Raw genomic sequence first — 19,764 nt, 5'->3', positions numbered from 1 at the left:
ACAGTTCATATCTCAAGGTCTTAGAGGTAAGATCAGAAATTAAGTTCTGTGCCTAACATGCAACATAGGTGCAACTGAGATATCCAAGTTCAGAAACATGATGGTAAGAACTCTTCCTATGTATTTGTTTGCACATGTGAGATGCTGCATAAATGCTGTAAAGATGCACCCGCCCTAGCTAGCAATCCATCCTAAGGAGAAGACTCAGTAAATTGACTCCTGACTTGCCATTCAGTACTTAAACAAGGGCCTAAGCTCCAGTAAGAATGAGAGGCTACAGATGCCCTGCATGTAGCGTTTCATGGCATGGCTACAAGCAGTTTCCTGCTCAGCATCCATCCCTACAATTCATGCTTCACAAATCCCTGACTCTCTCTTAGCTTTGTCTCTATTTACCGAAATAGCGGATGTGGTCCTGGCCTGTATGCTTGACTGAAGTTGTGCAGGAGCCTATAGGATGCTATAAGGCATCTGGGTTTGTTAGCTGTAAGCTGTTAGAACCAACAATCACTGCAATTGGGTCCTGTGTTTCTGTTCCTCGGCTCCCTTGGTCCCCCCAAAAGGGGTAGTCATACACCCTGCTCACACAGACAGGCTTATCAGTACTTGTAAAGCTCTGGGGCAATTCAGTAACAGAAAGGCAGTGCGTGCAGTCACACGGTGAGCAGTGGTGGTACAACATAGTGACCACACAGCAAGCAGTGGCTTGGGGAATGCGGCCACAACTCCTGTGGGAAAAGGAGTTTCTGTTTCTGTTTACAGTTTATGTCCATGGCGTGTTCATGTTTATGTTCATGGCATGAATGTTCATGGCATGAATTTGTTCATGCCATGATGCCATGGCATGCCATTTGTTCATGCCATGATTTGTTCATGCATGAATTTGTTCATGGCATGAATTTATGTTCATGGCATGGCAGCCTTGGGGGGCACTTTAACTTACAACGGCTAGTTTTGCAACCTCAGTGCCTTTCTTTTGACAGATTTTATTTTTTATGTGCTAAAATTGTGGAAGTATCCTGATTTTATTCTAGCAAAATCTGTATCCTTTATACAAGGAGATGGAACATGTATACAGAACAACTCGGGGGCCCCGGTCAGTACAGGGGAGTTAGATGTGTTGGGAATGTTGCATATTAAAACCTGTTCCACAGGCGGGATTCAGTAACATCACATTTAAAAAATGAACAGCAAGTCAGGAAGATCCTTTCTTAATATGGCAGGCTGCTTGTGTAAGATTTTTATTGTCTGCTAAGAATGCTGGAGTAAATTAAGAAAACCAGTCTTTTGGGTGGGAGTGCTGAGGCAGGGCACTTCGTTCAGCAGTAGACCAAACCCTTTGGAGTGAGATGTGGATCTCCACAAATCTAATATGATAGCGCTATCCACTTTTCACCTCTAACGTTACTCTTTTTCCGAAATGATATGTAGTTTTGAAAGAAAGTCAAGTACATTTCAAATAATAGGACATATTCTTGTACTTGGGAGAATATACTTATTCTAAGAAATACTCAAATTAAAAAAGATCCCTACCTATAGACTGTAGGAAGCTCATTAGTAAAGGGAAAGTAATTCTACCAATATCCAGGATACTCAAGTTTTGATCAGTTTTAACAATCTGGGAATTTTACTGCTTCTGCCATTCATTTCAGCTGTGTTTGTGTGCCAGAGGTTTGGAAGCAAATGCTGCAAAATTAAAAGGAGAAAGAAAGATAATATTAAAAAAATCTGATCAATTCCACGTTTGCTCTTCCTTCTGAGCAGAAGACTGAATATGCCCATAAATTAAAATAAACTTGACTGGATACCATTGCTGCTAGTTCTAAATTAACAGATGAGAAATCTGCTACAACAGCATCCCTTCTGATACCACCTAATTTAAATTAATTGCCTGTCTGTGAGTACAAATAAAAAATTAAGAATCAGACTAAGTCCGCAGTATTAATACTGCACCTAACTATTTAATCCTGGAAATTGTTCTTCCAGAGCTTGGCTGCCAAGGACGATTGCTATGAGGTTCTGTGTGGGTTGTGTTTCCAAAGAAAGAAAACATTGCCGTCTCCCCACTTCAGCATCTTCCCTTATGGAGACAGTGAGCTGCAGCATCATGTTTCTCTTCCCCACTGAAAATGACTTTTTCTCGCAGCAGAGCCATCCTTTCATTTTATCTCGGTGGTCCCAGTGCTTTGATGGTGATGGTGTGGTTTTGCTCACAGCTATGCACAGTCCCAGCCTGGGCAGCCCCGCTATCCAAAAGCAGTCCAGAGCTCGTAAGCAGAAACGTGCAATTTTTTAACATAAAAAGAGAGGTTTTGTGTTCTGGAAGTGAGTTTCATTGCAGGCTATTTCCCCAAGGTACCGGGAAAAGGAACGAGGGGGGCTCATTCCTGGTCAATTAGCCTCAAAAACAGGTAGAGTCACTGACTCGCAGAAACACTCAATGCTTTTGGGATACTGGAGCTCCTCCTGCTCCTCCTGCCTGGATTCTGAATTAGGACTACACAGAAGAAACACAACGGTTAGTGAAACTGCAGGCTAAGCATTTCATGCTGTATTCTCTAAGGATGCGTAGTGAAGTTATCCAGCATGTGAATGCTTTTCAGGCATTTCATTATTAGGGAACAATTTTGGTCAAGACCTTCTTCTTTAGTCACAAATCTGGTTGTACGTTTCTTTGCTCCAACACCTGCAAAATACTTCCATCTACCGATGTCCTCAAGGCAGTCCAGCTGGGGAGTTCCCATCTTTTACTATTTCTTATGTTGCAATCATGCTTTCCTTCCACCTCTGAATACAGGTACCAGCGGCAGGTGCAGTGCAGGTAACAGCCTTGGCAAGGACTCACGAAGAAGTTAACTAATGCTTTCCTTGTTCTTGTATGGTTAAGTGGCCAGAAACTCCCGTTATTTCTGCCTTCTTTCTGCCATCTTTGTCCTCCGTTCCTTTTATTCCAAGATCTACACCTACCTTTTATACATGTTCTGGTATTAATGTTCTGGGTGCTAACAAGGCTCAGATTCACCTGATCCACAAACTCCCTGAACTAGCTCAGGGCAAAAAAGTCTCATCATTCACATTGCCTGCATGTGCAAAAGGAATATTGACTCTTCTCTACCTCACCCAGCTGATTTAAAATCTTTCTGCATCAAACTTGGCACATGTGTGCTATACAGAAGGGAGCTTAATCTGTAGGAATGCACTTTACAGCTTTCTCTGATACCTCGTGATGATGTATTCTGAAATTGGGTTTCAAACTGAGGATTTCCTGGGGTTCATAATCCATATTCTCATGTTCTGAGTAGCCATTGATGGGAGTTTCAGTTTATTTCCAGAGATTAGCCTAGGAATGGTGCATATTTATACCAATGATGCATATTTGTGGAGCATGTTTATAGGGAGAGCATATTTACAGGAAAGCAACTCATCCACCCGTAAGGCACTGCACTGTCATAGCTATCCTGCGTGACTTCAGTACAATGAAGTCCATGGCTGGGATGATGATATTGATTAGCATCTCAGCATGGTTGATTGGGGAATGCTTTTCACTCGTGATGTGGTTTGCTCAGTTATAGATTTGATTTAATAGGTAAGGGATCTGAGTAAGTTGGTTGTGACTTTGGTGGAGTGTACAGCATCTCCAATTTGATAGGTCATTAATCTGCCAGGTTTAACTAAGTAACAAATTGCAGCTTTTGTCAGCTCCAGAAATAAAACGAGGTGGAGTCCGGATGCTCTCTACCTGACGTGCCCTTTCTCAGTAATTACATCGTTCAGGGGATCTAAGCTTCTATGTTGTGACTCATTCCTTAAAGTGCCACCGTTAAAAGCAGGTATTTAATGCTAGGCAGGACTACATGAGATTTGCTAGTCAGCAATTCTGCCTTGGAAAGTAATGTTTCCGCAAGCAGCCCAGTAGTTCTAGGAATATCAATAAACATGCCCTGCTGAAAAGGTGTTCCTAAATCTAGATACGCCTACAGCTTTCTCACTTTCTTTGGTCCTACTCGCCTTACTAAGGCAGAATTTGGATTTGATAGCAATGTGTTTTGATATATGCTCACCTGATCTGAAAGGTCATTTATTTTCTTTTAAATATAATTGTAATAGCTTTTATTAGACTAGTTAGATGCATACGTGGCTATTTGTTTGACAGAACCTCTGATTTCTCTGAACACTAATAGTTCATCTTTGTATGCACAACTGAGCATGGATACTTCTACATATCAGTCAGTAATTTTAAAGCTTGTCCGAAGTCCAGTGCAGTGGAGATCTGTTCCAGTGTTGTCACCCAAATTTTCACAGTACTGGCACACTGAAAGTATAACACATTCGGAAGATTTGACAGGTCCTAGAGCTTTCCACGCAAAGACCATCCAACACTCCTCAAAAAGATTCCAGCCAAAATTGTTTTAGCAGGGCTTTGACAATTGAAAGTATTTGCATTTTCTTGAAAAGTAAAAGATGTTGACAAATTAATTTTCTAAATATTGATGAAAATGATGAGGGAGAGATGAGTCAAAAACCATTCTTCTGTGATGTGTATTATCTCCTAGCAGGCAAAAATGAGAATTTTTATCTGACGGTCATGAGTGATTTGTGTAGTTATGGAACTGAACAAATTTCCTTCATTTTTTATAAATTACTGATCTTATATTTTCGTTGTAACCTAATGTGGTATTATCCATAAATGGGATTGGTATTGGAAGAATAATACTCATGCTAAATAGTGGCTAAATCTCTTTGCATTTGAAGAGGTCTAAATGTTGTACAGTTAAACAATGCACAGTGCATGCAGAAATAAAAAAAATAAGCTAAAAGTGGTAAGTATGGAGAAAATCAAATTCACTGGAGAAAATTCAAAGATGAACATCTAACGAAATCTGAGTGGAAGACGCGTATTTTCTTTATATTCTTTTTGCTGGCTAACTTGTTTCTAAACTGAATTTAAGATACAGTTTTAAGTATGCTTTAACTTAGTGAGGGAGCATGAGTGTATTTCATTATTTTAGGAGAGACTTGATCAAAAGAAACAAATATTGTACTGAGATCCAAGTAGGAAGCCGGGAGTGGAGGAGAGGGGAGATGATTTGATTTCCAGATAAAATGGTTCAAGAAATTTAGAAATGTAAATTCAGTTAGGGGAAATGCATCCCTGTGCCGAGAGCTAGCACAAGCCCTAGGCACCCTTCAGGCCTGCTTAAGCCCTCTGTGAAGGCTAATTATCTACATAGCATGAATTTTCAATTCCAGATAAATATGCATTTTACAAACAGTCTGCAGAACTAGAATTATTTATTGGATATGTTTGTGAATAATTTGAAGTATAGGATGAACTCAGTCATTTTTAAAATGCATTTACAGACAGTTTACAAGTAGGTGGGGAATAAAGAAACAAGCTTAAGAAATATTTGTTTAAAAAAAACCCCCGATTTCTCTAGCTGTTAAAAAAGCTCAAACGTGCTTCATGGTAGGGGAGATGAGGACTTGCACTACCTTGAGGGAGCACAAAGTCTCTAAAATCTCTTGGGTGTGCCACAATAAAATTTTTACTGTTTTATTTTTTGGATCAGAACATATTTTCCCCCTTGGGGGAAGGAGCGCTCTCAGTTTTGGGGAAGCGTGTGGACAGAGTGGGATTTTTATGGTGTGGAAGTCCAGGGGCAGGCTCCTTGTTCAAGAAGGTTAGTAAGAGTCTGAACCCACAGAATCTAAAATTAGTTCTATAAAAACCAGATGGCATAAGGATATTAACTTAATTTTTTTCTTTTCACAAGCAGAATGAAGTAAACCTTTATAGTTCTCTAGTAAATGTTACGGGATACATGTCAGGATGTATGTTATGGGATATGTGTTGGATGAACAGATATCCATGCTTTCACACACATGCACTTTGGTAAAGAGGTATAAGACCACCGTACTCCTTTTCAGGCTGAATACAGAGCAACTGGGCAGCTCATTTTTTTATAAATCAGCCTGAAAGCACAGGTTCTTCTACTTTCAGGTACTTATCCTAATTTCTAATCATAATTAATTCATGGCTCGTTTATACTCATTTGTCCTTATGCCAATATTTTACTGGTTGCTTAAGTAATTTTTCTCTTCCTTCATGTTTACATACGCAGATATATTTGAAGGAACAGTCATATCCCTTCTTAGCTATTGTTTTGAGAAGTTGAACAAGCCAAGCTCTTTTAATCTCTGCTTGTAAAATAAATTATCATTTATATTGCTCAAGCACACTTGTTTACTATGAGGTTATTTTTGTTCTGGTCTGTGCTTTAATTATTCTTTGACTTTCTTATTTGTCAGGAACAAACAAGGAAAAAAAAAAAAATCACACGCAGTATTTTCTGTGCCAAAGCAGGCCTGGGACCCACAACATCTTATATACAAATAACAGCTGGATAAACGTGTGCAAAAGCTGATAGACTTATATTGCTAGAGTTCATTTGGGATGGTCTCTTTTAATACATAATAGTACAGTGGATGTTAGAAAGCGGCATTTGCAAATTCATACCAGGAAACGCCAACTCAGGAAAACAGTTCCTTTTAAAAGCTAAACTGCGTAAGTTATACCTTTTGTGTAAATTCAGCAGGGAAAATTTCTGAATTCCATAACTGTAGAGACTACTTGCTGCAGATACAAAATTACTTCCTCACTGTACATTAAACTTACAGTGACTTGGCGCTGAATGAAAAGGAAGATTTCCCTTCTGGTGGATATTCCAACACTTTAACGTACATGTTTTGTCCCAGATGGGGACTTGATTGCGATAAAAAGCCCAGTGTAGAAAATATTCATAAGGAAAATATCTGATTTGGTTTGTATTTGAAATTGCTTTCTTTCTATAGGTCAGATGAAACATTTTCTAAAATTAATTTAGAAACATTTTCTAACATTAATTAATTTAGAAACATTTTCTAAAATTAATGTTTTATTTTGGGAATGATGTACAAAACTTTCCATCCACTGGTGGTATAAACCTTTGTGCAAGCTGCCATGCTCCCTTGTCCTCTGCCGGCCATTTTTGCCAGCACAGCCGCATCACTGGGCATGCTGGGCGTCCTCTCTTGGAGGGGTCATTCTGTCTCTTGGGAGTGATGGATTTGACTGAACCACAGCAATGCTCACGGGGGAGAATGAGGAGCTCAGAATTACAGCTCTATGAGACTCAGTGGACATCTGGTTAACAATAGATGTTAATCCTCAGGTAGAACAGACTTTTGCTTAGTTGTGTTTTGTGCTATCTTAGTGCAGTGCCATGTCATGCAGCTCTAGCAGCAATGGAAGAAATATGGTGACAGTTATGTGGGATGTTCTCTGGAGTTAAACCTTCTGCTTGGCAGAAATTAGTAATGCCAGTGAAGCTTCAGGCAACAGCACCAAAGGGCTTTTTTTTTCTTGTTGGCTTATTCCTTCCAGTGCCCTCTGTGCTTCTGGCTCACCATAAATGATACTACTTTTCTTTTCAAAATTCATAAACAAGAAGAAATAAGATTTTGGACACCACAATGGTGGACAAATAGCCCAGAACCAGAAATAGTGGGATCACTCCACAGGTACCTGCAGTGTATCTGTACAAGCTAGCCCAGCTTGAGAAGTACCATGGCCCTGTTTCCCGGCAGTATACTTGATTTAATAGCCTTTGGGTTGATCAGCAGGTTTATAACTTTCACATAAATGCACCTCCACACATGGATGGCTACAGTATTTTCAAACACTTGCACAGCACCGTACTGTCACGTGGATTTATCAGCTCAAAGCTGCAAAGGAGACATTTGGACTCTGCAACAAACTGACAAATAAATTTATAGTACAAAGGAATTTTTCACGTGACACAATAAAGGGATGCAGGTAATTGACCACACATCTTTTCCCCCTCCTCCCAATTTCTCAAATAATCAGAGTAGCTCAAAGTAGAAATTCTAATATTTCATAAGTGTGGGCTATGTGTAATTATAATACCACCGTATTCATTTAAATGTCATCTATGAAATGTTTTAATAACAGGAGGTTGCAATAAGGCTTAGATGACAATAAATAATGATTCAAGTGCCTCATCTTTACCTACCAGTTTAGAGACTTTCTTGACCTACTTTTAGATCCATGCTTTTAGGTCATTCCCTTAGATTCTTCTTGGTTTGTATGTCTTTAAATATTTAGATTTAAGTATGGTGGATGAAATTCAGGTCGAGGCATAGGCTAGGTGGGGATTAGACAGCAGGAAACTTGACTTTGCCAGCTCTCTTGGGACTTCCACAGTAACTGTAAGTCCACAGAGATGCTCCTGGAGCCGCTGCTTCTCCTTATTTCCTGGGACTTAGAATAAGGAGCAGATTGAAGATATTTCCAAGGAAAAAAAATTGTGTGATCCCCAGATGTTAGAAATTCACTTGGCAGCCATCATAATGATTTGGTGGAAAGGAAACTGAAGAAAAAGCATAAACTCATTTTCTCATTATGGCGTTGCCTGGTGCTGCTGAGGGCAGCGCTGGTGCACCTGAAGGGATGGGAATTAACCTGCTTGATAATGACTGAACTCAGATCCTAGGAAATATTTATCTAAGGCTCATACTTGCAAGCTCAGTTATTTGGTTGGCTCAAGAATATGCTATCAGAGTCATCTTTTGCTTTTCAATTTTAGATGTCTGGTTTTTGTTTTGGTTGTTTGGAAGTGTTTTTTTGGCTAGCATGTTGCAATTTTTATTGTCTTTTTTTTTTTTTTTTTTCTGTCTCATATTCTAATCTACAATGAAAGCTACAATTCCTCTTAGTTTTCCATGGGCAAACAACGACTGATGGAAGCTACAGGAGTGATGGTTGTTATAAAAGCATACTAGCAATCTGAGGAATCTGGCTCTTCTCTTTATCAAACATTTCATTGGAAGACTGTGATAAAATTGAAATACATTCTGTTTTTCTCCTTTCTTTTTTGTTTGCCAGCACCTATGCTGATTTTTTAATGGATGCCACTATTTCATAATGCTGTGCTTTACATCATACTATGCTCATCCTACCAAAATACCATACAACATACTTAGCAAGCAAAACAGTTACCATACAAAGTTTTTACAAACAGGCAGCATGCAATCATAGCAAGCAATCCCCAAACATCAATACATTGTATGTTTTATTAGGCTTCAGAAAGGTCATAATTCTATAAGAAGTGGAGAGTGCCCCGCAGATTTCCATTTCTTGGCTTGGCATTAGCAACCAGCCTGTCAGACCTGGCCTTTAGAGACAGATCTGACCTACGGTAAAACAGGCGGTTCCATGAGCGCCTCAATGGAGGGAGTCACTTGATAGGTGGCAGATCTGCAAGCTTCTAAAAATATTTTCTTGAGCAGCCTTTTGTGTGGGATGCTGTATTTGTTTAGTCTTAGCCATCACTTTCGTTCAGAAATACCGCTGGCCTGATGCCCTTCTCATACTTGTGTAACCCTACTGACTTTGACAGTGCTGCTCTGAACACCAGTGTCAATGAATTTAAGAGCAGATACTGTATTTCTAAATGCATGTGTGAGTCACCGCTGAAAACATTTTGCTATAGGACGGGCACTTGACCAATTCGCTCAGAGTGCGCTGGGTCGGAGCACATCGGCAACCTCATGCTGATTCCTTCTCCCAGCATTTTAGCTGATGGAGCAATTCACCCGACAGAAACTTGCTTGTCTGCCCATACTCTTACTCTGCAAATACTCTCATTGATTTCACGGAGTGAGGTGCTGAGAATTTCTCTTGGAGCCTGGTCCGCAGTACTTCATTTGGATAACTATAAATTAGCCTGCTACTCAGGTTATCTGCCCACTTTAGGGAGTATGGTACAATCAGACACCTCTCTACAGATTACTTTGCCTCTGGGTGTGCAAATACCACTGCAAAGCGAGTGCTCTGTATGGGAAGAAAAAAGATGACCTGAGGCCATGCTCCTCAATGTGTTACCCAGAAAGCAATAGCAATTGACACTGCTGATGTCTTCCTAACTCTGAACATTAATGCATCTTCACTGTCCAGCCCGTGAGCCAACAAAATAGTCTAATTAGCAGTATCAGGCTTAAAATAAAATGATTTTTAATGCGGGCTTTCCTGGATTTTCCTTCAGAAGTTAAAATGTTTTTGCTGGGAAGAAATATAAATAGAACTTGGAAATAGTTGAAACATTTTGTTTTGTTTTCATTTTTGCTGATCTTAATTTCAAAAATAGACAAGCTGATTTAAACGTTTTTTTCTTTTAACTGACAAGAAATGCGATGTTTTTTAAGAAATGAGTGTTTTATAAAGGAAGCACTGACAAGCTGTCTCACTGCTTGGTACTGCCTGAATATCAAAACAGTTATTTTAATAACAGTTATTTTAAATGCCTGATCTACCAAAGAGTTTTGTTTCACAATCTAAAACAATAAATATTTCTTCTTAGTATGTGGTTTTATTTTTCAAGGTATTGCAGCCTGGCATTTAGTGATGGCTGCACAGAAAAAGACGATCGTACGTCAACAGCAGGCCTGTAGCTGCCTCTCTGTCTTCCTTTTCCCTTTTTCCCCCCTCATCCCTGTATATCTCAGATGACCCAATACATCATTATTTTTGTAACATGAGATAGAACATATGTCACACTTCTGACCTTAAGAGTACAATGTGCTCTTATTAAAAGTGAAAACAACTACCCAAATGCCTCTTTTTTTTTTTTTAACCTACCAAATGAGAAGCCCCAATTAATTGCTGCTTCCACAACTTAATGTGAACCCAAACTCTGAATGCAGAACTAATTGAGCTTCTTTTTATATTGAATAACATGGGCTGAGCAGGAGGTGATGTCAATCCTTGATTACCATTAATAACACCATTCTAATTGCCCTGAATATCTCACTGTAGCTGTCAGCGAGGTGATGCTCGTATACATGACTAAATTTGGCATGCTCTGCAAACCCGTTGCCACCGGGACAACCAGTCTGGCCAGCAGACTGGCAGGCATTTTCTGATGCTTGAAGGGGAAGGTCCTGCAATGCTGGAAAATCTAGAACATAAGAGCATGTGATACGTAATCACGTTATGAGTGGGGACAGTGGTACGGTTATTTATGTTTTAAGCAAATAGAAGGACCAGATGTAGCAGCACAACCAGAGTATTTCATTAGCTAATTAGCAGCATCAATAATACAGGGCAATCTTCAACAAATGTTTACTATTTAAAAGAGTTTTCTGAAGAGCCAAAAATTTCACAGATTTCAGTTTAATAGCATTTCCTCCCAAGTTCACCTGCACAGTTAAGCTGAAATGGATTAAGTTGATCTTTTCCCATTATTTGCTTTTTCCTTTTTCTTGCCAGAACCATCACATGAATGAGGAAGTGTCATTCTGGATGAACTTTTATATCAGAAAGCCTGATTAGAAAGTAAAGAACAGCTGGGCTACATATTTTATGAGCTTCCTTTGAAAGAAAGCTTTTTGAGCATACTGCTGTCAGTCAGTATTTCTCTGGCTCCTTTTCTTTCAGTCAACCAGTGTGTCTTACTAATAGGGCATAGAGAACTTACCAGAAAAAAGAATGTGTTGAAAAACAAGGACCAATTTAATACATACTCTTCTATTTTTTCTCTAAAAGATACGTCTGGTTTTCTGTCTCGACCTTGGTACTAATCTTGCACTGCTAATTGGGAGTATAGGTCCTTGAAGTACTGGATCCTTTTGCAGCTCCAGAGTTTCAGATCTGGTGGTAGATGTGTTTCCATCAAAGGACTGCTGAGGATGTATTTATGCTCAGCAAGTAAAGACTTCGCTGGTAGCACAGGAGTGATCTTGGAGTATTGAGTGATCTTTGAGCCTGGAAAATTTTACTAAAATAGAGTAACAGGGCAATACTGACTTGAGGGCACACTACTAGACTCAGGAAATGGAGGTTGGATGACTTCCCATGGAAGAAGGCTCTTCCCCACTTTTTGACAGTGGCAAATCATTCAGTCTCCTCCATCTCAGTTCTCCCAAAAGAACAAGAGTAAGGGCACTTGTTGACTCCCTTTGTTTGCTTGTCTGAACTACGCCAGCCTGCATGAGAGCAGCTCTGTCTGTTGCCCCTCACCAACTCAGGTAGCTTCTTTCTCAGTTACGTTTTCATTCTCAGCTACCTTCTGGAGGCTGCTGCATTAAAAAAAAAAGAAATCTGTATATGTATTTGGGTAAAATAATGCCTGTGAAGAAACAGGGAGATAGCCTGATTTGCTAAGTCTTCTTTTATTCTGCTCATGTGGCATAGCCCAAGGATGGCTACAAGGCAGAGACGGTAGGAATGTCTCTACTCTCTTAGGAGCCAAGTGAACTTCACGGCACAGACAAGGAGGTGGTTAAACAGGGTGTTTTCAAACAGAATGTCATTGAAATGTAGTCAAGAGTCAACTCTGCCAAAGCCACAGAGATATCATCACAAAGCACAGACAGGGGTGTCAAGTTCATACACTCTTACATTCCCTTTTTAATTTTCACATGCTAATTGCATTTCTTCCATTCACAGCTAGAACATCGAGAAGTTGGCTATAGTTATAAATACAAATTTTGAATCTTTTAGTATCTTTCAGTACATAGGCAAATTGGGTTGTTTCCAGTGACTCTGGAAATCTTTTGGAAAGAAAGTAAGGATGCATCTTAAAATCTTGCACCTTAAAATGTTAGGTGATGCTGCACATCAGAGATGGATTAAATCTTTTGCTGCAGGGTTTTCTATTAAGCAGCCCCTTGTCAATATAGAAAACACGGCCAGATAATCTTAGCACACTTTCTCCTGCCGTTCCCCCCCATCTTTTTAGATACAAGCATTTTGGCTTGGAAGCTTAGCTGCAGAAAATACCTTCACTGTCAATTTTGTCTCTAATGAGCTCTTATTTTACAGGAGCTTTGGGTATTTTGCAGTGCTAAAATTAAACAGCACAAATTCTGAATTACTTGACTCCTTAGCCAACAGCTCTCCATTGCACAGGAAGAATGCCTGTTTTCTTTAGTTTTTAATAGAAATACAGCCAGAGACCCCAGTTTCGGAAAATCAATGTGTCACAGCTTTGTGGCAACTTCTAGTGGTTTGTCACTGACACCTTATCAAAGATGCAGCCCAAAAACAGTGAACATCATAGTCTTCGTACATATTTTATTGATATTATTGTGTTTTCATTGATTGCCTGCCACTGCAATGGAGTTGTTGTGACGTATGGTCTTCTGCCACTTCTGCAGAGGTGGCCTTCTTGACCTGAAGGACCTGTCAAGCCTGGGGGGTGTATTTTGCAGCCTTGTATGCAACTTGACTTATGAGCATCACCCCATCGAACTCATTGTCGGGTGAAAAGAGCAGGAAGAGAAAGAAGCCTAAGAGGGGACAGAGAGATAAAAAAGAGGGGTAAGGAAGGATGTGAGTAATTTTCTGAGATTCCCAGAGGTGAGAGATTAGCTCATGAGACTGCTTATGTAGAGTGCATCTGGAGGAGGCATCTTATTGTTGTTTCACATGTATAGGGTGATAGAGTCTGAGCCTTCTTGAAGAAGGGTGTTAAATGACTTACGGAGTCTAGTTCATGAGAGGGTAAGGCACTGAGGAGATGGGAAGGAGGCAGTAGGAGGGGATTTGTGCAGAAAAGAGAGCTCTCAAACTGCAGTGAAGCATACAGGCTTATATTTGCTCTGAAGCGCCCACTCAGAAACCTAACTTCAGATAGCACAAAACAAATACAAGATAAAAATATTTAAGATGTAAAATGGAGCATTAGTCACAATCTGATGATGTTTGGCACTGTGCTGTTGATGCGCTCCCTTAAGAATATGCCAGTTTCTTCCAGACTTTCTTGTGACGCAGAAGAAAACATAACATTAAACTACTGACTTTGTGCTTGCTAAGTAGATATGTACATTTAACATTTTATGTAAACAGTTAAGTTAACAAGGAAGGTGTTGGCTTTATGAGTATACATAGCTATTCACAAGCATATTTTAGTTATATAAAGCATACTTTATTTGCTTTCAGGAAAATAAGGGCAAATAAATCACATTCTCTTGAATCCTTTTACTTTATTTTACTTGATCCTGTCATAGTGAAAAGTGTTCACGTCCATCTTTAACATGCTGATAAATAATGCAGTTTAGAAATATTCAGGTTTGCAGGAAACTTTTAGTTTTGAAATTTAACTGTGACTAAATCTGTTACTTAATATTATTTGCAAGCTGTATGTTGTTACAGGGACAACCTAAAATAGGAGGGGAGGGCGGAGGTGGCTGAATGAGTACAGCTAACATGCTGCGAAGCAGAAATTTTATAATGTAATATATGTTGGTAATATCATTAACTCTCTGATCTTCTGCCATTCAGAGCAGGGGGTGAGAATGGTTTGCAGCAGCAGCTGAACAGAGATGAAGAAAAAATGCCAGGCTAAAATTAGCTGCTGCATTATTGATTATCTGGAATTTCTGACTTTTGATTTGTATAACTGACTTTTCCCACAGCTGTTTGCAAAGGTTTGGCACTGTAAGAAACTATTTCTCATTACTGATTTTTGAGAAATGCCTCTTAACAAGGAGTGTGGATACCAATTCCAATTTAAAAGCATCTCCTTTCAAATTGATTCTATCAGTTTTGAAAACAAATTAATTGAATCCAAAATAAGGCAGTCTTCCCCTGCCTCCAATGGCTATCCCAACAGGAATAGTCAGTCTGTTCTCATCTCAGGCTCCAACTTATCCAAATTAATGCAGTTCTGTTCAAGAATTTGGTGGCATCAGAGTTTCCACAGTTGAAAGGAAGTCAGGACAAAAGCAGAACCTTTTACACTGTAAATGTACACAAGCTCACTTTATTTTACAACAATTGACATGGGACTTCAGGTGTTAAGGATTTAAAAAACACACTGCATTGGCAGAAAGATGAACTAACACTTTTGTGTGATTCTGTTAATCTAGTTTTTCCATAATTTAATACAGCAATGAGACAAGAGCCTTCCAAAACACTGCCTGTGTATAAAGTAATGTATTAAGTTTTCTTTTGACTCACATGATCAGAGAGCATTAGAAAGCTTGTTCACCATTAGCTTTGTTCCAGTTTCTTCCAGTAATTTTAAAAATAACAAAACCCTGAAGCCCCAAGCCTGTTCCTCTTTAAGATACTGCTGGTGGTCATCAGCTAGTACTTCAGGGGCTTTATTCATTAAAATGTTTTAATAGAGCCCCAAATAATTATTTTCAAGAGTGTCTGAAGGGCACTAGAGATCAGTAGCAAACAATAAATTAACTGAGAAAGAATTTAACATAGTTTCATACAGTGCAAATAATGGTATGAGTTACACTGACTCTAATTACCATTTAAAAAAGAAAACTGGGATTTGCATAGTCTTCTAATAGGCTAAGTTCTCCTCTCAGAAACAGATCAAGCCCAAGAAGCAGAAAGGTTCTTCCTTCCTTTAAAAATACTCCCTTCCCCTCACCCCCTCCAAAAAAAAAAAAGTGCAACGAACTGGTTTATTCATAAATGTGTTGTCAAGATGCCCAGTGTCTCTGTACTGCCCTGATTGTCAAGCAGCAATGCGGCCCTGTCTTAGAAGGTCAGGGCTCCACTATGCCCTGTGGACATCTCTCTCTCATGCTGAAGAAGACCCCAACACCTCCCCTCCCTCGTTGCTGGCCCCCTTCTCAGCTGAACTGGAGGAGAGGCTTCAGTCGTGGGGAGAAAGTGAGCAGTGAGGAGTTTGTTCTCTGCCTTCAGCATTAGCATAAAAATTACACAGAAATAAAAGTATCTACAGCATTACAAATGCATACTAATTATACAAGAATAGATTGCAGATGTTTTCTCATGGTGAATGGCAGCTCACGCTGCAAGGATACTAATTGGTTTTAGTGGTAGCACTTTGGAGGGTCCCGAACTGCTCCCTGTACAGAAATACTAATGACAGTCACGTTAAAATATATATCCAAGTTTATTTTTGGAACTTCTTAAGATGATAAATATATTGTTCATTGTTTCTTGAAAATACTGTGTTAGTATGGAAATGTGACCACATCAGCCAGAACTGAGTGATTATAAAACTGCTACTAGTGAATCAAATTTTATGGTAAGGTTCAAGTCTATAAGCTGGCCTGATCACCAGTAGCAGACTCGGTTTATAAAGGCATGCTTGTTCTGTTCGCATCTGTGACTACTAGGCAATCATGGGGATGATTTTTGGCCTAATGGATCAGTTCATCAAATTACCTATAAATGCCTGCATGGGTATGTTAGAAAAAGACCAAGCTCACACCTTCAACAGGCAATCCTCTGGGCATATAGGTTGGGATTTTGCTCCAAAGTTCATGCAGGAAACATCTGATTTTTTTTTTAATAGTGCCTACCTAACCTTCTTGAGAGCAAAAGTATTTTTTTCTGACATGGGTGACACTGCATATTGTGATGCATCCCAGTCATATCGCAGTTTAGTTAAACAGGAACAGTGGTGAGCTTGATATGGAAATGCTTTTGCCATGTGTGAAAGGAAAGCTCCAGCATTAGTTTATCTAGGATGAAAAAGGAAAACGTGAAAGCTGCGTGTCATTTAATTCTGAAAAATGACCTGACCAGATGTCAAAATTATTAAGAAGCAGCATGTCAGCCCTTGGATGCCAACCCTTGAAAATAAGACAAGCAAGACAAGGAGATTCTGAAATATGTGGACTGAAAATAACTCTGAGTGTGTGTGTATTTTCTTAAAGGGGAAACAAAAGTCTCTCTATAAATATTGGCTTAATCATTTGCTTCCAGCAGTCAGAAGTATCAGTTGAAGTTTGCCAAATTATGGGGAGCTGGAAAATTTCAACCTGTAACTTTGATGATCTGTTATTTTGGTTTTCTCTCAGGAAGGCTATCTTGGCTATATGCCCCAGGGATTATTTATAAAATGAATACACTGTTTTAAAGGGCTTTAATAAAGGAGAGCTTTGTTTGCCCATTCCTTGCTGCATCCCTTTCTGTTCCTAACAAAGCACGTTGGTTGCATAGGACGGACTGAGGGTGGGTAAGCATGTCCAAAGGCTTCATTGACTGTCATGTCACTGACAGTCAAGGTCTGAATGGCCCCAAAAAAGAGCTCTTGTACTTTCTTATCCCATGTATAGGTTATGTACAGTCACTTGCAATCTCACCCATAATGCTGACAGTGGAAACTAGATAAATAATTTAATGATAATACTGACTGTTCTATTAAGAAAATGTTTGCCTTTTTTTTTTTTTTTTTTAATCTGCAAAACACTTTATAACCATTTCTCATAAGCTCCACCTTTCGCAGATAGGGTGCCGCAAGCAGATGCTTATCCAATGCTGAGGAAAAAGAAGGAATAAGCACGTAAGTACTTATATCCTCTATTTGGAATTGACCCTCTACTCTGTGACAGAGCAAAAGACTGGTTAAACACTGAGTTGTTCTGCAGTGCTGCTGTTCATTCTATTTCTATTCTAGCAAAACCAATAAAAAATGCTGGTTATATCTGCTGTCCTATTTTTAATTGTTTCTTTGGTGTAATCAGATCTTCATTGATTGATAAAAACATGAATCTTGCACTTTTCTGCAAAGATAATTGATTTTCACCATTTATTTCCGAAGCAAAAAAATTACAAATTCATTTTTGTCAAAACTTTTTATAAACTATTTTATTCTTTCCTACTGAAAGTTAATTAAGAGCAACGTTGATTTTTTTAAGCATCTCCTAGCTGTAGCATTTCATTTATGAATTATAATTACAGTATTTACCATCTTTCATCACTGATGTCAGTCATCAGCTTCCAGGAACCTACAAGTTCAACATAGTCTAATGTTTGAAAGTTATACCCAGAAATTGAATATCAAAGTTTCTATAAAAAGAAAAAGGAAATAATATATGGTAATAACATATTCAGCATGAGCAATCTGTCAAAGGAACAGAATTTTTTAAGTAATTTTATCACTTGCTTGGAGGAACCTATCAGTTCCTCCGGGCTTTCCTTTGGGCCTGGTTCTGCCAGTATTACTTGATTCAAATCTTGCTAGTACTAATGTAAATCTCCATTAACTTTAGTCAAGATTAACTGCCTATACTGATGAAGACAGAAATCAAGTTAGATACCGTCCAAGAGCCTAGGCCTCTTCAGGAGAGGAGGGAGAGTGGTTATGATAAGGCACAAGATGACACCTTGCTAATACAGGTTTTGAGCTCATGTCCAGCCAGCTGAAACCATGGAGAGGGGACCTTGGACCATGGAGTCTGTCAGTCTGCAGTCCTGTGACCTTACCCTTGATAGTTACCTCACACACCAAAGAAAGAAGGGAAGGGAGCAGACTCCTAACTTCTAGTACAGTTTCCTGAAGTAGTGATGTTTAAAGGACTAGAGAGGTAAAGATGTGTGAAACAAGACACGATTAGACAGATTTTCAAAGCATGACACTTGACCCATGAGCTTTTTCATCCTATTTTCGCTCCCTGTCCTGATGAGGAGGGGGAGTGAGAGAGCAGCTGGGTGGGCATCTGGCTGCTGGCCAATCCACCACACATAGGAAAGAAGAGTCCCAGGCAATCTGCAGATATACCTCATACCTTTATGTGATGAGGGTACACGCTGATCTGGTGGGGGTCCATCTGCAGAACCAGAGTCAGCACAGCAGTTCCCGTTCTATGCTAGCTGGGACTCATGATCTCTGTCCTCTCTTCCTGCTCCGCTACTGACCACTCATCCCTGCCTCCCCCTCCTCTCATCCCATCTGTCCCAGGCCACTGTCCTCCCAGCCGTTACGGTTTCTGTCACCTGCTTGCCTCTCTCATCCAGACCCTGCTGCTCAGATCTGCGTCTCCATTCTCTCTCAGATGTCTGGTGCCATGGGCTTTGGGCTGGAAGGCAGGATGAAGCACGGAGTATAACCTGCCCACCCACACAGCCTTTCCTGCTCCTTCCCGCCTCTCTGAAGCTCTCCTTCTGGGTCTTACAGTATGGCTGCTGCTCTTTTGCACCTTCACTTTGAGGGAGAGCCAGATCAGAGGGACAGCACCCATGGGCGTGCAACCTGCCCCTCTCTCTGCCATCCTGCAGCACGGTGTTTGTGCCTGGGATCGGCAGGGTTGCCTTGCAGAAAGGGTGTGTTGGGAACGGGCCCCACCAGCCACAGCACTGTAAGCTCCCCTTAAAAGAGACGTACCTTGCTAGCGGGAACTGGGAATCTGGCTTGACCTCCAGCATATAATGCAGGTAGTGGGATTTTGTCCAGGCCATCCTACAAAGGCCCAGGAACACATGCTTCACAGTGGCAGATTTTCCAGGAAAACAACAATTGTGAGGAAAACCAGAGGCAGAGAGCCTGCCACTTTCTTTAGTAATATATTATAATGGTAATTAATCTCACTGTTAAAAGGCGTGCCTTTCATTTTAATATGAATGGCACTTCCCACTTCCTTGTCCTTTTTATGATTTTTTCATATCTCACTATCTCTCATTTTCATCAGTAGACCAACACCATCCTTTAGCAGAAGTTATCATTATCAACAGTAAAATAAGCGTTTGGTTTTCCATAAGCAAAATAATTTTTAAAAAAGCAGCCATTTATGTAATGTTAATACACCACTTAGATCAAGATCCTCGAGAGTGCTGGAGAGCATTAAATGCCACAATAAAAATAATTTTTTTTTTTTTTCAAAGAGAAAAAAAGAAAATAAGTCCTGTACCATGTAACTGGTATTAGCTTGGAAGAGATTCAAAGGCTAATGTTGGAAATATGGCACAAGAATTAATTTCAGGACAAAATC

Source organism: Mycteria americana, chromosome 3, assembly GCF_035582795.1.
Source record: "Mycteria americana isolate JAX WOST 10 ecotype Jacksonville Zoo and Gardens chromosome 3, USCA_MyAme_1.0, whole genome shotgun sequence".
Classification (NCBI taxonomy): domain Eukaryota; kingdom Metazoa; phylum Chordata; class Aves; order Ciconiiformes; family Ciconiidae; genus Mycteria; species Mycteria americana.
Note: the sequence above shows the minus strand (reverse complement) of the source record.